The sequence below is a fragment of the Pelodiscus sinensis genome, chromosome 2 (assembly GCF_049634645.1).
Source record: "Pelodiscus sinensis isolate JC-2024 chromosome 2, ASM4963464v1, whole genome shotgun sequence".
NCBI lineage: Eukaryota > Metazoa > Chordata > Testudines > Trionychidae > Pelodiscus > Pelodiscus sinensis.
The window spans coordinates 74,701,698-74,725,270 of record NC_134712.1 but is presented as its reverse complement, the minus strand read 5'-3'; the positions used below and the strand labels follow the sequence as shown (position 1 = coordinate 74,725,270).

The following is a 23,573-nucleotide window of genomic DNA, read 5'->3' as shown; positions in this document are numbered from 1 at the left end:
CTATATGTGAGATTTCATATCTGGGTAGCAAGATTAATGTACGCGCCTGCGGCTCATGTATTACTCTCCCCGGCTAGCCAGAAATGAAACGTCATGTGCAGCAACTTATACTTTATTGCTTTTAATTTGTAACCTATCTTTGGAGAGGACACAGAATCAATGGCATTCTATTAGGCTCTACCTTTTGTTTTATGAGTGTGATCCCTGACCAGTCTAGTCTTTGATGAAACACTTCATGGTAATAGTTAACAGATGAGTACAATTGTCTGCAGAGTCTAAGGGATTAATGCCATAGAGAGAGTAATTAAAGGTTATAGATAGATTTTAAACCCATACAGAGAAGAAAATATTGCAGTGCTAGTATTTTCAATAACGAATAAAACATAAAATCAAATAAAAGAGAGCCTCCTCTTCAACTAAATCTGCAATTATTGGTTGGCCAGAGATCTTAAATGTGGTGAACCAACCCTTTCTACACCCATGGCTTTTTGTTTGTTTTACTGGTAGGGTGGGGAAGAATGGGAAAAAGTACATAGAGCAAGCTGCTAGAGAGAGAGAAATCAAAGTCTTCTAAGCACGGGAGCTGGCAAGGCTGCTAAGATCACAGGGCAGTAATCTGTACATGATTGCCATGTTATGATTAAAGCTGGATTATTTTTTCAGTGTGTGCACTGAGGTAGGGGGTAGTCTATAAGAAGGGTTGGGGCATCAGTGACTGAAGTGGGAGGATTAGGATGCAACTCTAAGAAGACACTTGTTAAGGTTTTTTTTATTCCCCATGAGTGGCAGAGATGCCAAAGGGAAGAAAACAGAAAGAGAGGGCACGGAGGGGAACAAAATGAAAAATGAAATGCAGGGCAAGCCAGAGTGGGACTGTTAGAGGCTTTTTCTATCTTTCCTTGAGCATAAAGAAGAACAAAATGATATTCTCCCTGGGTGTGTCTAGAATGGCAAGATTTTGCGCAAAAGCATGTGCTTTTGCGCAAAAACTTGCCAGCTGTCTACACTGCCCGCTTGAATTTGCACAAGAGCACTGACTTTGTAATGTACAAAATCAGTGCTTCTTGTGCAAATACGTTCACGCTCCCGCTTGGGAAAAAGCCCTCTTGCGCAAGAATACTTGCTCAAGAGGGCCAGTGTAGAAAGGGAAGAACTGTTTTGCGCAAAAAAGCCCTGATGGCTAAAATAGCGATCGGGGCTTTCTTGCACAAAATCGCATCTAGACTGGCCATGGATGCTTTTGCACAAAAGCACTTTTTATGCAAAAGCATCCGTGCCAATCTAGACGCGTTTTTGCGGAAATACTTTTAACGGAAAAACTTTTCCGTTAAAAGTATTTCCGCAAAATCATGCCAGTCTAGACGCAGCCCTAATGTTTATGAGCTTGGCAAACTTTTTTTTTTTTTGTAAGAGCAGGCTTGCTTGCCAGACAGATTTTACCAATCTTTCACTGCTCTCTTCTAGACTACTCTGGGCAATGGAAAATCATAAATTAAACCAACGTAATAATGATATAAATCACAAATTAGACTCAAACTGTAGACTCTTTGCAGAAAGAATTGTGATGCAGATAAATAATGGGGTTTCTGTTTTCATGTTTGCACCATTAATTTGCAATAAAGCATGAGTTAGGAACAGTTTTCTAAGTATACCCTCCCCTCTCTTTGCAATGCGAGACTTATTAGGAAATGTAATCTGTCAATTGCTTTTAAAAGCTGCTGTTCCTGGCTTGCATCAGAAATAAGGATAATTTGCAGGGAACAGATGTGTGTTGTTTTTCTGTATACTGAACTCCTTCTTATTGGCCTATTCTATTAGTGATTTAATGCAATCCAAGTGGACTGTGTTTTTTTTAATTTATACAATAAAGGAGTGATTAGAACAGATGTAAAAGAATAGACAATTGTTAGGTGAGCAGAGGTCAGTATCGTAAGAGATCTGACCATGTTGCTTTGATCACAAGACAAAAGAAGGTGTTCTGCTAGTGGCATGTGGGCAGTAGAACAAAAAACCAGAACTCAATTGCATTACCCAACATGAGTAACATAAAACCATGACTTCAGACTGCCAATCAGCAGAAACTGGAACCACAGGTATTTGCTCAAATCACTGTATTCGTGTTTTGATAATATTATTGAAAATGCCATTCATATTGTCCAAGGTGAACCTGCCAAAGTCATCTTTACTTATGGTTTTCCCCTTCCTTCTTATGATACTACATCATTAACCTTTTTCCCAAGCCTTCCTGGAGGGAAGTAAGTGACATCAGGCAGTGTATTTGGCACTTCTTCTGTAAAGAACTCATCACTGTTAAGAACCTTACCACGACCAACTTTTGATTAAAAAATTCTTGAAATAAGCACCTATTCTGAGCCTCCATAAAAAACCAGGAAGATTTGTCCACTAGGAGTAGAACCACAGTGAAGGAACTTGCAGCTACAGATGGAAAGCACCAGTGTGAAAAAAAATCAGAAAAGAGCAGGTTTTATTAATGCTTTGTGGTAAAAAAGAATGGCCCCTGTGACAGTTGTTAATACAGAAAAAAGAATGGAATGATGCTGCCTGCATATCCAATTGCATTACTTGTATTGTCCCTAAGTAGATACTCCTAATAAAATAAACTCAAATAAAACCTCTTTCTGGGTTAGTCAGTTAAAAAAGACTGATTAACTGAAGCATTAAAAAGGTGGAAGACAGAGAGTAAAAGCCTTTTAAAAGAAGGCGATAGATAAAGATGCCTTGTTTGTGTTGAGAAGGTAACAGAGCAATGATTTTGAATGTGCTTCATCTGGAACAGCATTTATTCAGAAAAGTAAAGTTTTTAATTGTAATTCAGGCTCTAAGAAAGAACTGAAATATTTAAGAGGCGCATGTCCACATTAGCAGGCAAACTAAAGAAGGACATTCGAAGACAAGGATTTCAAGGGAAGAAAACAATCAGTTGTGTATTCAGGTGACTCTATCCTATACGAAAGTTGAGATCTATATTCAATTTTTTCCCTTTACATTCACTACACTGAGTGTTTCATTTTCCTTAGCTTCTGTGGCTAAGTACAACTCATGGATGGGTGTATTTGCTTAACAGAAACTGTGGGGCACATTCTGCTCTCATTTGCAGAGGTTTCACACTCATGCAATCCAAGTTACTTCGACGGAGTTATGACTGAACAGTTGTCTCTAAAAATAGATCCTAAAATGGATTCTCCCTCAGTTATACCGATTCAAGATTGTTCTACTTTATGTTAGCACTTAAAGAGTTATTTTTTCCAGAGAAAAACAGTGAGAGTATTGAAATAGTTTCTTATAGAAATTATTCCCAAAAAATGAGATCTATTGTAAAATGTAAGGATTAATTTATTAATCAGAGCTTTCTGAAGTCTCACATTAAGCAGCTTTGTTATGCTAATTCCCTTATAAATGAATAATGGACTTATTCTCCCATTATTGCCTATCATTTTAAAAGCTCCATTTAGAAAATGAAGATGTCCTTTTCGCTTTCAAATTATGGTGTGTTTTAGGGCAGAAATTTGTTTTAAACTGAATTGTTGGTTCCCTCCCCCACTATCCATACTCATCATTTATTGTTCCAAGCAGATTCTTACAGCCCCAACCATTTACAATATAGGAAGAAAACTCTGAGAAGAAAACACAACTGAGTCAAATAGGTAGACCTTGAGAACTTAATTTGTATGAATAATTTAGGCCAAAGTCTGCCTTGAAATGCGAGGTAAAAGGAGAAGAAATTGAGAGGCTGCATTTGCTTCATAGACAAAGTCATCACTTGGTTTTATGCTAATATAGGCAAATAGAGATGTTTGTCTCTGAACTGGGAATCAGAAGATTCTTGGTTCTGTCACAGACTTTTTGTATGACTATGTGATCATCATTAAAGTTGTTAATGCCTCAGTCCCCTACCTGTTATATGGGGTTAACAATATTTTATTACTCCCATCTCTTGTCTGTCTTTTCTGTTGGGACTTTAAGCTCTGCAGTTTGAGGATGTTGCCAACTATGTTTATGTTGAGCCGTTGGCATAATAGAGCCCAGTTATTATAAAAAACCCAGAAAATAATTTATGTAAAGAACACTCTGCTATCCGACTGATTTTTTTTAGTTTCACCTCTGGCTGCATATGCTAGGAAATGGTTCCTTAAGAGTTCTCTCAGCATGAAGAGCCAGGTTCTTAAAGGTACACATACTGTCAAAACACAGTACCATTGATATGACACTGCCATTTTTGGCAATATCTTTTTGTTCACATTGTTTTCCATCCTCTTGATGAACAATCATTGTCATCATGATCCTCTCTCTAGTGATCCTAGTACCCATAGACTCCCATCATCCTTCTCTCCACTCTCTGCCATTACCCCATTTGTTCTTCGCTTTCACTGGTGGACAGAGTGGATCATAACAAGGCCATTCTGACACAAGTGGAAGCAAGGAGGCACTGCAAGGTGATTTGGGGTTCTACTGAAACTGGAACAAACCCATAACAGGTCAACACACAAAAACTGTCCTTTCAAACTGGGACAATATGGTAAATGAGGTCATCTGAGCACAGTTCCCTTTTATTTCGCTCTCTCTCTCTTTCTCTCTCTCTCTCCCACACACACACAGAGTTAACTTTTACACAGAGGGGAAGGAAAAATGAGAAATAAAAGCTATTGCCAAAATCCTTCAATGATAACAAGACGTGAAATGAACTACTTCAGTTTCACTTAAGAGAGCTCAAAAATATAATCCCCAAAGTGATAAATTACACACATTACCAAAATAATGTAGTGCTCTCATAATGGATAACTGATCATTGGGCATTGTCCATGTGTTCTTACTGGAAATAAGTAGGGCCAATATGGAATTTTTACGCTAATTCTAAAACTGGGTGGCTTTAAAAAAATGAGAACACACGCTGCTGCAATGTCATGGTAAAAGAAAAGACTGTCTATTTATTGGCTAATTTAGAGCCAAGCTGTATATTTCGCTAGTTTCTTATGTGGTGGTTATCTCTGTGGCATCTGGGCACCTGTGAAAAATCTCCCAGTTTGGGGTGCAGAGGAAAACTTTTTGAAGGCAATTTCACCAGTCAAAGAAGAGGGATCCAATACTCTTCAATGGGTAGCCTTGGTAGGGAAGTTACTCCTTAAACTTGAATGCCTTCAAACCTGCTGCAGACTAAGACCACTATATGTAAGCTCTATCCCTTTGATACAGTTCCAAGACTCCTTACCTAAGCAAAGAAAGGGTTAAAATGAATTATGACATTGTGGAACAAATTAAACCCTAGTGTAAGTGGAGACAATGTCCACTGGAGCTGTGTACCTTTATGACATAGCTGAAATTAGCTCAATATATGTTAGATACTCCCCCTCCCCCAAACCAATGCATTTCTAGTGCTAGATCCCACCCTATGAAACGTCTTGCAGGACAAGACTATAATGAACCATAATATTCATAATGCTCATATTCAGGGTCTTTTGAAATCCACATTTTGTCTGAAGATCGTCCAAAAATGCACCCGCACCTGTAATGCTATTACATGTGCTGAATTCCTGCTGCCTCTCTGTCAACACAATGCCACATATCTCCTAGCCATTCCGCTTGGCTGTTGCCACGACTGTGCCCTATATGCCCACTGAAGGGTACAAATAAGAAAACATTGTTGTTCTCCCTCCTCTTGTCATGCTGCTTGAAGCATCATGCATTTTCCTGTCCCTATTCATATTTTACCTCTATTACTGCCATGGTACTTTTACCTGAATACAAATGAAACATTCTCAGATACTTTCAAGAACCTCTGAATTACAAGATTCCCTGGTATTCCTGCTATTATAGGCCTTTTTTTACAAATACCTTAAAAATAGGTAAAAGGAAAGCCTTTTCTGACCGATCCCTTATGCCTCGTGCAATGAGGTTTACAGGATCAGTCGGAAAAAGCTTTCCTTGTCGACCGATCCCCGTCTAGACTGCCGCTTGTTGCCGGCAAAGTGCCGTGTCAGCAAAAAGCGGCGGCCATTCCTATTCAAATGAAGCACAGGATATTTAAATCCCCGCATCATTTGCAATAGCGATGTGCCTAATCTACATCCTTCTGTTGGCAGAGCGGTGTAGTTTAGATACACCCTATTATATGTTTTTAGCGAAACCAAATAAAGGTTTCTTTAGCAAAACATAGCAATTGCAGTAACAGCAATTAGAAGTATTAGAAGCACATAAAATAAAATCATCAAACACATTCTAGAACCTAGACTTGCTTAACTAAAGACTTTTATGCCTTATAGGCTGTGACGGCATCACTGGCTCTTTAAGCGTTAAAACCCAGCTTTGGGAGAAGGCTGAGAGAGTGCAGCTGATAGCTGATGCAGAGACAGCCCCCAGCAGGGACAGTATAAATAAGGGCTGCTGGAGGGAAGGAGAACAAGCAGTCTTGCCCTAGCCAGGGAGCAGGAGGGACCTGGCTGCCAGGGAAGTTGGAGGTTACCTGACACAGAGCAGTGCTAGGAAAAGGCAGGTAGAGCTGGGGAGCTCTGGCCTGACCTCACTCTCAGGCTACAGGGCCTGAGCCGAGGCCTGAGTGTACTAGGGCTGCAGGGAAACAGCCAGGATAGAAAAAGGCAGCAGGTCCACTTGCCAATGATGAGTGGTCATTTCAGATTGTAGCTTGCCCTGGAGGTAAGGGGCTAGATGATGACTGGCAGTAGGTCACTGAGGCAACATGGGTATAGGGAAATTGGGGGTTCCCTGGGAGTGGAGGATCCCACAGCGTGAGGGCACTAACCTAGGACAGACTGAGAAGGAAAGGGCACTGTGGCCAGGAAGAGACATAGAGCTGAACTAGCAGAAGACCTGCCCCAGAGGCTGAGACACTGATTAGCAGAGGCAGGAGTGCTGATTCCCCGAGTGACCCATGGAGATGCCATGGAGGTGAGCGCCTGCCCCGTGACATAGGCCAATGCTCACTCAAAGTCTTTCAAACTTTTAATATAAGAACGACCATGCAGACCACAGGTCCATCCAGGTCCAGTTTCCTGTCTTCCGACAGTGGCCAATGCCAGGTGTTTCAAAGGGAATGAACAGAACAGGGAGTCATCAAATGATCCCTCCCCTTTCACCCATTCCCAGCAGCTTTCTTCCTTCATGAAATGTCCAGCATATCTGCTTGTACTCCCAAATATACCAGAACAATACATTAACCTTTTTCATAAGCAAAATGCCCTGTGATGGTTGTTTTCCCCCAATATTTTATTTTATGTCGATTTTGCAATCTTTTGATCAACATCTGGTTCAGGATGCAAATAGGCAGGGCTCGACAAATAATACTATCTACTCACCTATGGTGAGTAGATTGTAACCCAGAAGAGCCGGGTTCGGGTGATCTGCGCATGCGCAGAACGATCTGCGCATGCGCAGATCGCCGGACAGCGCGGCTGGTGAGCAGGGATCGCCACGGTTCGGTGAGCCCTGCAAATAGGCATACATTAGTGAAGCACGCAATGAGCAGACAGTGTGATAAGCTTGTTACCCCCCTGTCTGAAAAGAACCTGATCAAGACATGTTACTTCCTGGTTACCTGCTTTAAGAACATAGTTTTCAATATAGACACATAACCTCCTAAATATTACCTGTACATATATTTCACAATGATTATAATGACTATTGGATCTCTGCAAAGACCTCACATGCCACTCTTTAGTGAATTAATATGCATATTTCTGGCACAGATCACTTTAAACTTTGTGCACACCCTGTACCCTCTGCAGTATTGATCCACAGGGTACTTTTTTGTCTCATTTCCAAAATCTAGATGTAACAAGTAATAGGCATAGTTCTGGCAGCAATTATCTTCAGCCTATTTTTCCCCTGATATTCAGTCTTTATTTTTTCCTTCTCATATGTGAATTTATTTAAAGACTGCTCAGCAGACAGCAAGAAACACAGGATCCCTATGCACTGGTTGATTTCACACCATTACATTTTTTTTATCAAAAATATGTGTGTCTCCCATCTGTGTTTTTCCATTTCATTGTACAATATTTTCACCTGCAGGGCACAGAGCATTGCCAGCCAGCATTTCAGAATCTGACCTTCCTGATGCAGCAGGTAGGTTGTTGAAGCTAGTAAAACAAAAAACAAAAACAAAACAAAATTACATTTCAGGATTTATTTTGGAGAACACACATTTAACTGATATCTTAGTCCGGCTGGAGAGGTAGGTTTTAACAAATGAATCTACAACAACTGTAGTTTAAAAGTTCCTATTCACAAAAGCATGAAGCAAAAACAAAATGTTTTTAAACTGCCAGTGTTATCACTAATTATTAAAAATCATTGTTTTTGTTTTACTTTAATTTTTCTTCACATAATTCATCTCTTTTTTATTCCTTTTCCTGCAATGAAATAAAATGATTTATTTTACCATTGACAGCAATATAATCAGGATGAACTCACTATTTGTAGAGAGACAGAAGAAAAACTGAGATCAAGAAAGAGTGAGACAGAATTGCTTTTCACATTAGTGCTCTCAGCAATTAACGTCTAGTCCTCATGAATGCATTTATAACTGCATCACAATACTATATGTGCACATTGTGATGTTGTAAAAGGTTTCCCCAGAGTTTGAAAGGTGCTCTTTAAATAAATGTATTCATTTAAACTTCTTTTGAGATTGTAAATTGGTTATGCTATTAAATTTTACTTATTACCTGTTGAGAAGCATCAAATAAAAATAAATTCTCTCTGCCATTCTGCACTTTTTCCCACAGTATATATTTTTATTATAAACAAATGAGACTATATAACCCCTCTTCAGATTTTAGACTGAGGATTCATCATGCCAACAAGGGTACTCAAATACACATAGCATTGCATAAGTTGACTTCAGGTTGAAATTGTTTCAGTCTTTTATCCTGAAAAGAGGCAGTACAAAATGAACTTAGTCCATTAATTCAGTGTTTCCTGATGCTTTATACAGTAGAACTGTATGATTTTTTGTTTGTTTTTTGTTTTTAAATTTCCATTAGGTAACACCGTAATGAGAAACTGGCCCAATATTTGAAAAAAAATGACCCTGGATATCACAACAATAATAAATGTATTCTTATAATCTGCATTGCATGTGTCAAGGTAATTGTATGTTTAGATACCTATTTGTGTGTTTTTGAATGAGTTTCAATCACTTATCTCTCATCCATGCTCCAATCTCTCCTAAACATAAGTCTAGACTTTCAGCAGCACCAGTCAGATCTGTGACACAGAGAAATAGACTGGGGTGTCATCAGCAAACTGAAACACTGCAGCTTGTGCCTCCTTACCAACTCATCTACAGGTCCCATATATGCACAGAATAGGAGAGGAGACAAAATGGAACCCAACGGAACACAGCGTGACAACACCGTTAGGGTAGAAAAACTAAGGGATGTCCCACGCGGATTGACCAGCAAAAAATGAATGCAAACCATGCACTCCAGTTGGGTTTAACAGGTGAAGCAAGGGCTTGTCTACACAGAGCTAGTATATAGAATGCTGAAGTATGAATTTACCATGCCCTAACTTCCTTGTGTGAACGTTCTTGCTATATACTAAAAGTAACTTAGTTTAGCTTCAAAGTGTATTAAGTATACAAAGGAATGTTTAGTGCACAGTAAAGGTATCCACGTGGGTCATGTATTCTCACCCCCCTCATTAGGACCACACTATCTTCCCATGTAGAGAAGCCCAAACAAATAGCACCTCATGATCAAACTCTCAAAGCAAGACACTATATCCAACAGTCCAATCCAGGCATGCGGGATAAAATCCTGGCACTCATTAATCTACAGTATGCCAAAATTAGTTTTGATTTCAATGAAGCTAGGATTGCACCCCATTGTACACCCATTGCCATAAGAAAAACATTTACCAATGCGCTCTGTGAGCCATAGCCAGGTCTGTAGCCAAGATGACAAACACTAAGGAGATACTTAGTTTCCTTAGTTTATGAGAAAAATTTCATTATCTAGCCAACATGAATAAGGGAGCTTGCCATTGGCTTCAGTGGATACAGGATCAGACCCAGGACCCATGGAGGATCAGGCATAGTTTGGGACTTGGGTAGTTTCATTGAATTCTCTCCTCCATATGAACTTTTCATTTTCATCCTCCAGCTGTTGTTTCATTTTGTTCTAAACATTTCTTCCTAAATGAGTAGTGTAAATTAAGCAACACAATATAAATCATAGGCAAACCGCATGATATATTTACAGGTAATTATAGGTCATGTAATTGCTGATTGTTGTTTTTAATTGAAGCACTAGTCAAAGCATTGGCCGTAACGGGCAATGGAATAAATAATAAAGATACTTTGCACAGATACAGTGCTTTACATCTGCAAAATGCTAATCAAACTAGCTAATTAATGGAACAATGCTTTTAATTCCAGTTCTGTGCTAAAGTTCACAATGATGAAAGTCTATGTCAAAATACAGGTTATAGTCACCATAGTTACCAGGTTTTGGTATCGGTTATTGTATCAGAAAATAATACAAAGGAAAATAAGCAGAAAATCGCTATAACCATAAACTCTGTTTTCAGATAACAAAAATGTCTGAGGAAACTAGTATTCATTAAGCTAGAGCACTGAGCTGCAGCAATTTTGATGGAAGACTTGAGGAAAACAACCGGAGGATACATCACTAGTTTGTTAATCATTTAAAATGCTCTTAATCTATTTGTACACATGCTTCCCAGAAACCTTCCTAGTTTTAGTTGGGTCCAAACCTTTACCCCTCCCCCCATTTAAATTAAAAGAGTAAGATTAAGATTGTGCTTGTTATTTTTGTCTCAGAACCTTCTGTTAACTCATCTCCTTTTATGATATTTAATATAGAGATATATTTCCTTCCCTAAAGCTAAGCAAAGCTATAATTATTAAGAAGATAGTGCCACAGTAGTAAAGGGACTGCTGTGTCATCACTAAATTATAAGTAATAAAATAATGTGAGTTATTCTATAACTAAGGGCTATATACCACAATTGCTCCTCACACAGAACTCCTGTAGAAGACAATGGGCATCTGGGGTACAAACTGACCGCCAGATGTGAGACTGTTTAATTAACTCATTATCATTATACTAATACAGACAATAATAGCAAAACTAAGGGTCTAATTTACCAGTACACTCCAGCTGCTTTCCTCTGCTCTGGACACACAAAGCAACCATTACGCTGACTTAACTAGAAGCCAAGGTTATGAATAGATTTATAGATTCTAAGGTCAGAAAAGACCACTATAATCATCTAGTCTAACCTCAGGCAAATACAGGTCATAGAATTTCACCAACTGATTTCTGCTATAATTTCCATTCTGGTTGTTTTGCATCCATGCACCAGTTGTCTATATGGGAATCAACATGTCACCCCTTCTCCTCAGATTTTATTTACTCAAGTGGTATACAGCTGTACCTTGCCAGAAATTGCAAGTTCTTGTAATGTAGGCGACTCCATCCAACTTCAACGGCAGCTTAAAAGAGTGATGCCAACATGAGAAGTTGTTTTATATAACAAATGGCATTTTGCAATTCCATGGCACTCAGTGATTGGAAAATACAATGCACAGAGTATATAGGTACCATTATCCCTGTATTATATATGGGGAAACTGGGGCACACAACAGTGGCAGAATTTGCCTAGTGACAAATGGTGACACTGGTAGATTTCGTGCTTGATTTTCAGATCCATCTTCAATCCACCCATCCATAAATGCATATGCTTTGCCAACAGAAAACCAGGCAGGGTTTGTATTCAATATCTCCCACTTAGTAAAGATTGGGAATTGAGTAAGAAAAATATGTTTTGGTTTTTGTCTAGTTTTATGTTTTTATTAAAGACTATTGAAAAATAATTAACACATGCTAGAGGCTTATTAGATAAAAACTAACAGGATTTATTTAAAAATTAAAACAATCCCCCAAAAGTCTAGCAATTTTTTTTTTGTATGGTACAACAGAACATTCAAAAATTGCAAGTAAAAGTATAAGATATATGGCAATTGAAAATTGAGCTGGTATTTCTTGCTGACCAAATTCTTCACAATTCTTGAGAGTGATATTTAGTGTTTTTAATTTATGCAATGGTTGTCTAGTGGTTACCTACTGGGCTTCCACCAAATTTACTTCAGAAAACCTCATCTAAAATTTAACATTAGTTTTGATTTCAGCTCATTTTATCTAGTAACTCAGCTGGAATAAAGATGTGAAGGAGTGAAGTGAATAATCCATGCTTAAAGTATTTGTAGCAATAAGATATTTAGGGCTGCAGTGTTTTATTAGTTATATAGTACAGATATAAATTTGGGCAAACTCTTTTGATAATAATAATATTACACAAAATTTCAATAGTATAAGTGAGGGCAACATTTGGCCCTTAAAGCTTAACTAGTTAGAAATACACTTGAAATATCTAAAATTAGATGGTAACTAGGACTCTCTTTGTCCTCGATATTTTATTCTATTACTTCTAAATCTAAAGTTCATTGAAACCAATGGGAATACTCCACTGACTTCCATGGACTTTGGATCATGCCCTTCGATCTCACAGTAAAGACATTAGCTCAATGGATTGTCTTGATACCAACTCTAGAAGACACTTGTTCAATGTCTTTGTGACTTTAATTGTATTATCACTTTTTAATGATGGCATAACAGGCCCTTTCAGGCACAGGACTTCATTTGAACAATATTGCTTTCATCACACAGCACAGCCACTGACAGAGTATTTATTTCTAAATGGTGGAATGTGGTTTATTTGCTTTGAGAAATAGTGAATAGTTAATTCTGATGTTCACATTATTACATGCTAAATCTCTTGTAGAAAATATTGGTATATGTAAGGAGATCAAACATATATCCAAACATGAATTTGTTATAAAAATGTTCATTGAAGGGAACAAAGACACAAGTAAAAAAAGCATAAGAATTCATCACATGAGCAGTAAAAATGGCATTTTGAGAGTGTTCTATATCTTCAGTAAATGTAATGCAAGGTGATTGTGCGTGCGTCTTTTAGTATTTTATTAGCAATATGAAAATATTTTAAAAGATTGAAGGAGAAGAGTTAAAAAGGGGCTATGAGCTGACATGGGAAACTTAGAGTGAGATTCACTTCTGCTCAAGGTGAAGGACAATAGGGCTGTGTCTACATTACATGCCTCTGTCGGCAGAGGCATGTAGATTTGGGTTGTAGGCAAAGGTAAATGAAGCCGCGATTTAAATGATCGCGGCTTCATTTACATTTACATGGCTGCCGCGCTGAGCCGACAAACAGCTGATCAGCTGTTTGTCGGCTCGCCGCTAGTCTGGACGTTCCCCCTGTCAACATCAAAGCCCTTTGTCGGCAGCCCCATTATTCCTCGTGGAATGAGGTTTACTGGGGCTGCCGACAAAGGGCTTTGATGTCGACAGGGGGAACGTCCAGTCTAGCGGCGAGCCGACAAACAGCTGATTAGCTGTTTGTCGGCTCAGCACGGCAGCCATGTAAATGTAAATGAAGCCGCGATCATTTAAATCGCGGCTTCATTTACCTTTGCTGAACAAACAAATCTACATGCCTCTGCCGACAGAGGCATGTAGTGTAGACGTACCCTAGGTGTGTCTGCACAGCACCTTTACCTCGAAATAAGCTTTGCAATTATTTCAAGGTTATTTTGGAATAATTTCCAGGTTAAATAATTTGAAAATTATTTCAAGGTTATTTTGAAATAGCTTATTTCAAAATTTGGCGCTGTTTACACAGCGCCAAATTTCAAAATAAAGCGCTATTCCAACAAATCCTTTAACCCTCATGGAACAAGAGTTATAGGGATGCCAGAATAGCCGCATTTATTATTTTAAAATATATTTTGAAATAATGGGTAAGTTTAAAGACACGGAATTGCTATTTCAGGATACTTCCGGTATCCCAAAAGAACCCCACTATCTAGACATAGCGGAGCTATTGAAAAAGAGTAGGAATATTTTGGCAGATTGAAGAGACAATCTATATCAACCCGACACATCTACCATTCAACTTTTTTTTTTATGTGATGTGATTCCACAAAATGGAGACATTTGTTAGAGGTTAAAATTAAACAAGGACCAGGGTCTAAGACAGCCAGGAAGCAGAATCAGAGGATTTATCATTGAGACTTAATTACAAGGGAGCACCTTTTCTCCCTAAAGACTTTCTCTTCCCTGTCTCAGAGTTTCACTTTTGGCTTTCAAGCATCTACACTGTCCTCATAATCACTTCTGTAGAACAGGATTTTCCTACACACGTTGTCTAACAATAAATATGATGCTTAGCTTTATAGACTGATCCATAAATGATTAGATGAAAATTATATTCCACAGATTAAAGCCTTCATCCAAAACCCACAGAAGCTGATGGAAGTATTTTTGTGGACTTCAGTGGACTTTGAATCAGGTCCAGAGAAACAAAATGGACTTTTTTTTTTCAATGTTTAGCGTGCTACTACTATATCTGGCCTTCCTACTATCTGACTCAAAAGAGAAGAGAATTTCATTTCAGGTCAAGAATCACTTCTACAGGCTGCAGTCTCTGAAAATACAGATCTTTTTTCTTTAATCCACAAATGTTTTAAATCTAAATATACAATTCCAGTGCATCTAATGTAAATCTACAGAAAAAGATGCCCAGAGTCTCAACAATTGTTTTCCAAGTGCTTTAAATAAACCAAAAAGAATAGCACAACAAACATTTCTTTGACCTGTGCTATGAACACAAACAGCTGAAGTCTGTAAGGTATGTTAATAGAATATTCCTTGTAGCTTTCAAGTAGAAAAAGCTCTTTTCTGACCTCAGGATTTTTACATTTTCCCCATTATGTAGATTGACTGTTGTGATAGGCTAGGGTGACTGATGATAACTGGGTCTCAAGGTGGGAATGAATCTGATTGTCTGTGAATTGGTAGAGAAATGAATACTCTGAGCAATTGTCAGATACATTATTGGCATTACATTAGCTGCAAATCAAATAAAGCTTTGAAGCAGCTAATAATTTTCAGAATGGCCATTGAATGACAACATTGGCAAAGCTGAAATGATAAAGAGACAAAAAAGAGTGAGATAGAAAAATAAAAAAGGGTCTGGATATTGTCTTCCTGATTACTATCATATTCATTGTCTAGTTTTAAGAAAAGATTAAATGATTTCTGTGGGAGAGAAAAAAATTGATACACAGCTGCAAACTGAAATAGAGAGGCTCCATTTCCCTAAGGACCTCAGATCTCTTAGGAATTGCATTGTAATTATACCTGTTTTTAAGGTACTACATTTAAGGTACTACATTTCATAGGCAAATTTTCAGTGGCAAATTTTAGTGTGTTATAGGCGGCCAATGGGATGTAGGTACCAACTTGTTCGCATTCCTTTGAAAAATTGGATGTCAGTTCCCAGATCAGTTAGGAATGCCACACATAGAGCACTTAAATATCCAGGCTTACTTAACTTGCTTAGGTAACCAGGAACAGAACCTAGGTCCCTTAAATAGCACTCTAGGGACTTAAGCATAGGACTGTATAGCATGTAATTACCATGCGTACAAAGAATGATCAAAGAAACATTGTCAGTAATTCCTCTGCACTGTCCCAGGAAGTGAGAGAATCCAGGATCATGCCATGCCTTGCGTCTGCACTTCTGTAATTATCTCTGGGTGTGGAAGGGTTCCCTCTGACCGTGATTCTCTGAGAGGAATTCTGGGAGGAATGCAACTGCTTCTTTGGGTGGTATCTTTAGCCAAATGATTTTTGTTTGTTTGTTTGTTTGTTTGTTTTTCTTTCTTTCTTTCTTACAGAGACACAGAATCATAGAATCATAGAATACTAGGACTGGAAGGGACCTCGAGAGGGCATCGAGTCCAGTCCCCTGCCCCCATGGCAAGAGCAAATACTGTCTAGTCCATCCCTGATAGACATTTATCTAACCTACTCTTAAATATCTCCACAGATGGGGATTCCACAGTCTCCCTGGGCAATTTATTCCAGGGTTTAACTACCCTGACAGTTAGGAACTTTTTCCTAATGTCCAACCTAAACCTCCCTTGATGCAGTTTAAGCCCATTTCCTTGTTCTGTCCTCAGAGGCCAAGATGAACAAGTTTTCTCCCTCCTCCTTATGACACCCTTTTAGATACCTGAAAACAGCTATCATGTCCCCCCTCAGTCTTCTCTTTTCTAAACTAAACAAACCCAATTCTTTCAGCCTTCCTTCATTGGTCATGTTCTCTAGACCTTTAATCATTCTCGTTGCTCTTCTCTGGACCCTCTCCAATTTCTCCACATAGAATTGTGACCCCTTCTGGTTTTGCTGGGAGTCTCCTGGAGTCAGGCTGAATCTCCCAGATGCTATTGCAGCCAATCTGGGGCGGTTTCAATTGCTCAACGTCTGGCAATGCAGTGTGGTGAATGCAGAATCCGTGCCTGCCCTGGCCTGAGCTGTTCCCAGAAGAGGCTGGCACATCCCTGTGACCCCTAGGAGGGGAGGCAGGTGCTCAGCATGCTGCCCTGATCCCGAGTGCCAACTTCATAGCTCCCATTGGGCAGAAAAGGGGAGCTGGAGACCACTGGCTTGCAGAGAGGGGCAGCTTGGGGTACCCCACCCCCTAGCTAGTCATTTCTGGGAGTGGTGCATCATCAGAGCAGACAGAGTGCTTGCATTAGCCCCACTGTACCACCGTGAGCCACCTGAGGTAAGTGGTGCCTGGCCGCACCCCAGTCAGCTGATCTAGACTCATCCCAAAGCCCCCTCCCACACATGAGTGGCATGTGAAGTAAGGACTTGGGGAGGCAAATCCTAGATGGCCTGTCCCTCCCTCCTGGAATCTCCCCTTATCTCCCTAATGGAGCCCAGATGGTCCCCCGTCATCCCTGTACTAACTGAGCACTTGCCTCCCCTACCCCAGAGCACCTGGTGGGCAGCAGCCTGAGCCCCAGAGCAACAAGCAGACAGACAGATGAGTGTGGGTCCCAGAATGGAGGGCAGGTGGGCAGACAGTATAGTATTAAGCCTGTGAGCACCAAGTGGGTAGGAAGTGTGAGCACCAGCTCCAGATACTGGGAGTCTCTGGCTGCAGGCCGGCCCCACAAAGGGCAAGGGTGCCAGAGCCCTCCCAAGAATGTGAGGGGGAGCTGGGTCCCCCACCTGAGGTAGAGGCAAAGGCAGGCAAGCCTCCTGTCAGTGTCCCGGGACCCCTGCCACAGGCTCCCCACGGCTTCCGACGTAGGTTTCTCTGACCGAGCTCTGACCAGCAGGAGGGGAGTGGTGGAACTGCAGCCTGGAAATGAACCAGATGGGAAGCTCTGGCAAGCCTTTGAGGACACTCCAGCTTTGCGGGCTCCAGGGGGGCTGAGAGAAGACCCTAGCCTGTGTCTCTGCCCCCAAGCTTCCCACCCACTCACTCAGGAGAGGAAGATCTGTGACTTTCCAGGTCCTCACAGCTGCCCACTTGTGGCTTTTACTGTGGCTGCACTGTGGTTTGAAGGCCCCCCCTGCCAAAGCCAGGTCAGGGATAGCCATGTGGGAAGCTGCTGTAAGCTGGTGTGGAGTTGCGGATCCTCCTTTGCCCTAAACAGTCAGGGAGCCCATAGAAATGGAGACATTGGGTGGGGGCAGGTTGGAGGGTCTGCTGAGACTCCCTACAGCTGCCTAAGCTCCCTAACTGGGCTCCACACTGGCCTGGCCAGTGCTGGGGTCTTGAGAGAAAGAGGAGAAGGGGGCAGAGGCTGCCCCCACCGATAAGTGGACAGGACAGGCCCATCCACTTTTAAAAAGGAGGAGAGCTATAGACTCTTGGATTCTCCACTCCCAAATTCTGGCACCACTTTCCCAATGACCGGACAGCAGAGCATGGTAGGAACCAGGAGGGGGCCTGAGCATGGAGTGTGGATAGGGCCATTCAGGCAGTTTGGGTAGACTACTTAGTTTTCCCCCGCCTTTAGTACCCTCAGCCTGAGCCTGGTGAAGGTGAGTGAGGATAGCGGACAGTGAACGATGGAGGGATGGAGTAAGTAGGGCAGGGCCTCGAGAAAGCAGCGGGGTAGGGGACAGGGCAAGGGTATTTGGTCATGTATGATTAGACAATTGTCAACCCTATTGAGAAATACATAGAAGTAAGGCATGGACTTGGTAGACAGTTTCATCTTTTGACTCAAGATTATGCAGCAACACAATCAATAGATGACTATTGGAGCATTAGTCCATAAGTCCATTGGAGCATTAGTGCTTCTCATTCCCACCAAACCTTTTAAACAAGAAACCTACCTATTTTTTTCTGGCTTTGTCCTGTATTTCACCTAATGGCAACTTTTAATGGAAAGCCCAGTATTAAAAGGCAATTTAAAGAACTTTATGGTACTAGGTAAATTAATGAATGCAAAAATATTTTTTAAAATTTACGAAATGAAAACAGAAGCTTTTTAAATTATTTTCTTCCATCTACTATAGAAATGCAAACAGGGCACTGAGAACCAGTGTCTCCAAAGTGTCACTATTTCCACTCTGAAATAGCCCTCCCACTTTCTCTTGGGTGAGTTAGTAAAATTGAAGCCAAATGTGTATTAGAAATAAAGTTCTTGATTTAAAAGAGCAATGGGCTACTATAATTTCAGCTGAAAGCTTGTGTTATTTTAAGATGAATCCATTCAGTAGGGCAGAATTTTTGCTGGTGAAAATTGCTAAAACCACTGACAAATCTCCTGAATAGGGTACAATGTTTACCACTAGAATGTGCAATTTAATGGTAATAAAAGCAATAAATTACTGTGCACTAGAATATCTTCCAACTCTTGTATCTTTCATCACACACCTTTTTGTGCTCAGTAATCCCTAAACTTACATAATGCAGAGAAAATGGCATTCAAAGTGATCTTTATGAACGTTTTTTGTGTTTCATAGCTTGAAGATAAGAGCTTCTGTCTGCTGTGGAAAATCTCTGTCAACAGAATCTGCTTGATCAAAGCATCCTTTGTCAGTTATTAGTAGGAGAAAAAATCCACTAAATTGTGATTCTCTGTTATCTGTAGCATTTCCAGCTTGCAGCTTTTGCAATTTTCATGCTTTCCAAATTGTAACAGAAGTTTAACATTTCAAATATGTTTTTGGCATGCATCTGGAGGAGCATCCAGAAAAATGTTTATTTTGTTTCTTTTCTTTAGAGAATAATTGAGGATTTTTCTCCTGAGGTATATTTTTGCCCTGGCTTGTACTCCATCATTCCTGGACTCTTAACGTATACTTTTATGAGACATTAACCATTACAGTTGAATGAGTCCCACCTTAGCCTCTCTGGTGAACTAAGTCTCTGTCATATGCTGGATAATGGCCAATCTGTGGTAAGGAAATACAAAGTAAATCACTCTTTCATTGTATAAGGAAATAGGTCCCGCAGGTGTAAACTGGAAGATACAAGAATAAGATCTGAGGCAACCCTGAATTCTCCTTCTGTCTACTTAATCCAATATAAATTGAGTTTCTAGTATATTTTCTCTTATCTTCCCTGAACTATCAATTTTTCATAGTTTTTAAAATCCAAATATATTATTTTTCCCCCTTGCTGATTCTAATATTTTAAAACAATTGAATCATTCGAATGACTGACTTCCAGCACTATGCCTCATTAGGTAATTGAGTTAAATTGATTCAGAATAAAGTGACACACTTTATTTCACAATGACTGGTGTGGATCAACATGTGCTTTTTTTCTTTCCCTTCACTCTCAGGCTTTTTCTATTTTCTGTTCACAAAGTTCTTTCATTGTCTTCAGCAAGGTGGGCAACAAAGACAAGTGTTAAACTATAGCTTTATAGAACATGGTGTCAAAACTTCCTTGAGCAAAATTTATTTTCCGATATAATACAATTAGAGCTGTTAAAATGCCAATTCTTTTTCAAGAGAAATGTTTTTAAAATTCTATTAAAAAGCTTTTCCCACTGAAATTCAGCGGTTTTTTTAATGAACAGGGGGGAAAAAACCTCTCCAAAGAACAGTCAAGCAAAAAAACCCAACCTTAAAAAGATTACAGTTGAATTTTGGTGACATATCTTAGGTTCTGAAAATCAAAATCCCATTTTTTTGTAATACAGAAATTTAGTTTTTACTTTCCAGCTTCCCATCAAAGAACTGGAAAATATTAACCAAAACTTAAAAAATATGAAAATATGTATTTTGATTGAAAAGTTTTTTTCTGTGAAAAATGTTTTGATAACAATCTTTGAACCACCTCATCTAAAATATCTTCCCTGTACTTTAGCATCCCTAAATTCCACCATTAATGATGGGGACACTAGAGCCAAAAGGAATAAGTTTCATAAGATGACATCAATAAGGACAGAGCAAAGGCTCCATGGTTGAACTCAGACTACAGTGGCTGTGTTGTTAGGTCATGCTATGTCTCCACTATTAGGTTATTTTGAAATAAGTTATTTTGAAATAATAACTCCTGAAATAATGATTTTGAAATAAGCTTATTCCTCTTCACAAGCAGGAATGATTATTTCAAAATAATGAGCCCATTATGTCGAAATAACAGGCTTGACAGTGTGGACTCTTGTCTTGTTATTTCGAAATAAGGGGAGTTATTTTGAAATAACTCCCCAGTGTAGACATGCCCAGATATGTTGCCCTAACCTAAAATTCCATGAAATATTACTCCTGTCAAAATAAACAAAAGCTAGTCCTGATATAGATTCTCAACAGCTACAAAACTATAGAACTTTTCATTTTGACCATTGTTAGCAACAGCAAATTCCTTTACTAATAGGTTGAGGTGTATTCATTCAATATCTGTGATTGCTATAACCTTTTTTCAACTTAGTTTCCTTATTGAAGCAGTAAAGTAAAATAAAATGGGCTTGAATTGAGCTTGCCTCCCTCCTTTGGCCTGCACCAATTCTTTCAGCATTAGAACATGTTATAGCACATAAAATTTCTGCCTAATCTGCTAAATAGTCTAATGTCTTTCCCTGGAGAATGGATATTGGTTCATACAATGGAATAAGGCTAAGCCTCCCTTTCAATACTGGCTTTTGTTGGAAATGTGATGTTTATAATTTATTTTAAATATGAATATTTATGTCATGATTAATGCAAATTTCAAAAGACTTGAAAAAAATCAAATAACCTCAGATGCTTTTAAAGAGGTCTCCTGTCTCTTTAAAATGCTTCCTGAGTTCCTGTCCTGTGAATGAATACCACTGACTGTAAATGATTTGCTATAAAAAATAGGGCAGGAGACATTTTAAAGGGCTAGCACTCTATATGTTAATATTAAACGTTACAGACAAAAAGCAATTATAATCAATTGTGCAGTGTGCCACCACTCAGGTGATCTTGCAACCTCAACATTTTGATTATTTCACAAAATTTGGAGAGGCTGGGAAATAATTTAATTGGTACACATGAAGAACCAAAAAAAAAAACAAAAACCCAAAAACCTTTTATTTGAAAATGTGTCCATGCATAGATTTTAACCTAAAGTACAAGGAATCTGAGCTTCATTCTGCCCTGAATTACACCTGTGTAAACCAGCACTAACTCCATTGAAGATGCTCTAATATAAAACTTGTGTAAGGGACTTCAGAATCAGGTCCAGGGTGTGTTTTGTGAGTGTGTTTTGTTCCTACCTCTGCCATTAGACGGCCTTTATAACATTTTCCCTTACATAGACACTTTATAAATAAAGATAAAAACCCCCAACAAGGTAAATAAAAAAGCAAATTGAAAGAGCCAGACGAATACCTAGAAACCATCTACTTCAAGACAGACCCAAGAAAACCAACAATAGAACACCACTTGTTATCACCTACAACCCCCAACTTAAACCTGTCCAACACATTATCAATAAACTACAGCCTATATTGGAACAGGATACCATACTCAAAGAGGCTCTGGGAGACAGACCCATAGTCTCCTATAGACAACCACCTAACCTCAAGATGATTCTTACCAACCACCACAGGACATACCACACTAATACCAACCCTGGTACCTTCCCTTGCAACAAACCCCGTTGCCAGCTTTGTCCACATATTCATTCTGCTGATACCATTATTGGACGTAACCAAGTGAGTTATAAGATCAAGAACACATATTCCTGCGCATCCAGAAATATAATCTATGCTATCATGTGCCGAAAGTGTCCGTCTGCTATGTACATTGGACAAACATCTCAGACACTTCGCCAAAGGATTAATACCCACAAAACAGATATCAGACAAGATCACAAAGAGAAAACAGTTTCTTGCCATTTTAACCAGAAAGGACACTCTCTCAATGACTTAACCACCTGCATTCTGCTACAAAGACCTTTTACATCTGCACTTGAAAGGGAATCCTCTGAACTGTCATTCATGTTAAAATTCGACACTTGCCAACAAGGACTTAACAAACATTTGAACTATCTCACCCATTACCGAGACAGTTTCCCCAATTATCACCTCTAATACCATTAACTCACAAACATCCCACTCTCCCTACCTCTAATATCATCAATTCACAGACACTTACCTTCCTTCCTCCCTCCCCTCCCCCCCGCATCCCCCTCCTGTTCTGCAATGTGATTTGTCCTTTTCATATTTGTTCATTTTTTTAAATTGTATCCTTTGGTATATATGGTTGTGACTACTTTCTTCCACTATTTGATCTGAGGAAGTGGGTCTGGCCCACGAAAGCTCATCATCTAATAAACCATCTTGTTAGTTTTTAAAGTGCTACATTGTCCTGCATTTTGCCCCAACAATGTAGGCTTACTCCATTTTAAATCACTCTTTACATAAACAAAGTCTCATTGATCTCAGTGAGAAACATTTCTTTGAGTAAGGATTTCAGGATCTGAGTAGGTATATATTTATATCTTACAACACATCTACAACATAGGTGGAAAATAATAGAATTACTTTGAAAACAGACTTTGTATGTCTTCTCAAGTATCTAGTCCTAGAAGATTTACCCACCATTGCTTGGGTCCTTAACTCAAATAAGTTTTGTTTTTCTTCATTTAAGTCATTGTTCTAAGGTGGGGCTGGGGATGAAGGGCTGCCTAAGGCAGAGAGAACTGCCCTAGCCCTCTCTCAGAGCAGCTGCTTGGGGCCAGGTGAGAAGCATATCTCCATGGCCACTGCAGCTGGGACAGCTTGGTGAGGGGTACGTTTCTTCTATCTGAGAGAGAGACAGATAAAAAGACAAATGCAAACAGACAAACTCTCTGAGGGTACGTCTACACTACAACGTTAATTCGAACTAACTTAGTTCGAATTAGTTAATTCGAACTAAGCTAATATGAACTAACGGATCTAGACTAAAAAACTAGTTCGAATTAGCGTTTTGCTAATTCGAACTAGCATGTCCACATTAAGTGGCCCCTGAACCAGGCTTAAGGATGGACGGAAGCAGTGCCGGCAGGGCAACAGAGGAGGACTTACAGCGTGGAGCTGCTGTCTCAGGCTAGCCGAGGGCTGCGCTTAAAGGGTCCCGACCCCCACCCCGGACAGACAGTTCTCAGGGGTGTCCCGCTTGCAAAGCAGTCCTGGCTTGGAGTGCCGGTAGTGCCCA

At 39.6% G+C, this 23,573-nt stretch overlaps 2 long non-coding RNA genes across 2 annotated transcripts in view; one reads left to right on the top strand and one right to left on the bottom strand.

The window, feature by feature from the left end:
* Window positions 1-7,977: 7,977 nt before the first annotated feature.
* LOC112546437 (uncharacterized) overlaps window positions 7,978-23,573 on the bottom strand; it is a 31,225-nt gene continuing 15,629 nt past the window's right edge. The window contains exon 3 of the long non-coding RNA XR_003090130.2: window positions 7,978-8,111. This is a non-coding gene — a long non-coding RNA (uncharacterized LOC112546437). The remainder of the gene's footprint in view (window positions 8,112-23,573) is intronic.
* LOC142826730 (uncharacterized) lies at window positions 7,983-14,875 on the top strand. The gene is made up of 3 exons (XR_012900944.1): window positions 7,983-8,097; window positions 9,018-9,120; window positions 14,361-14,875. It is a non-coding gene; the product is annotated as an uncharacterized LOC142826730 (long non-coding RNA).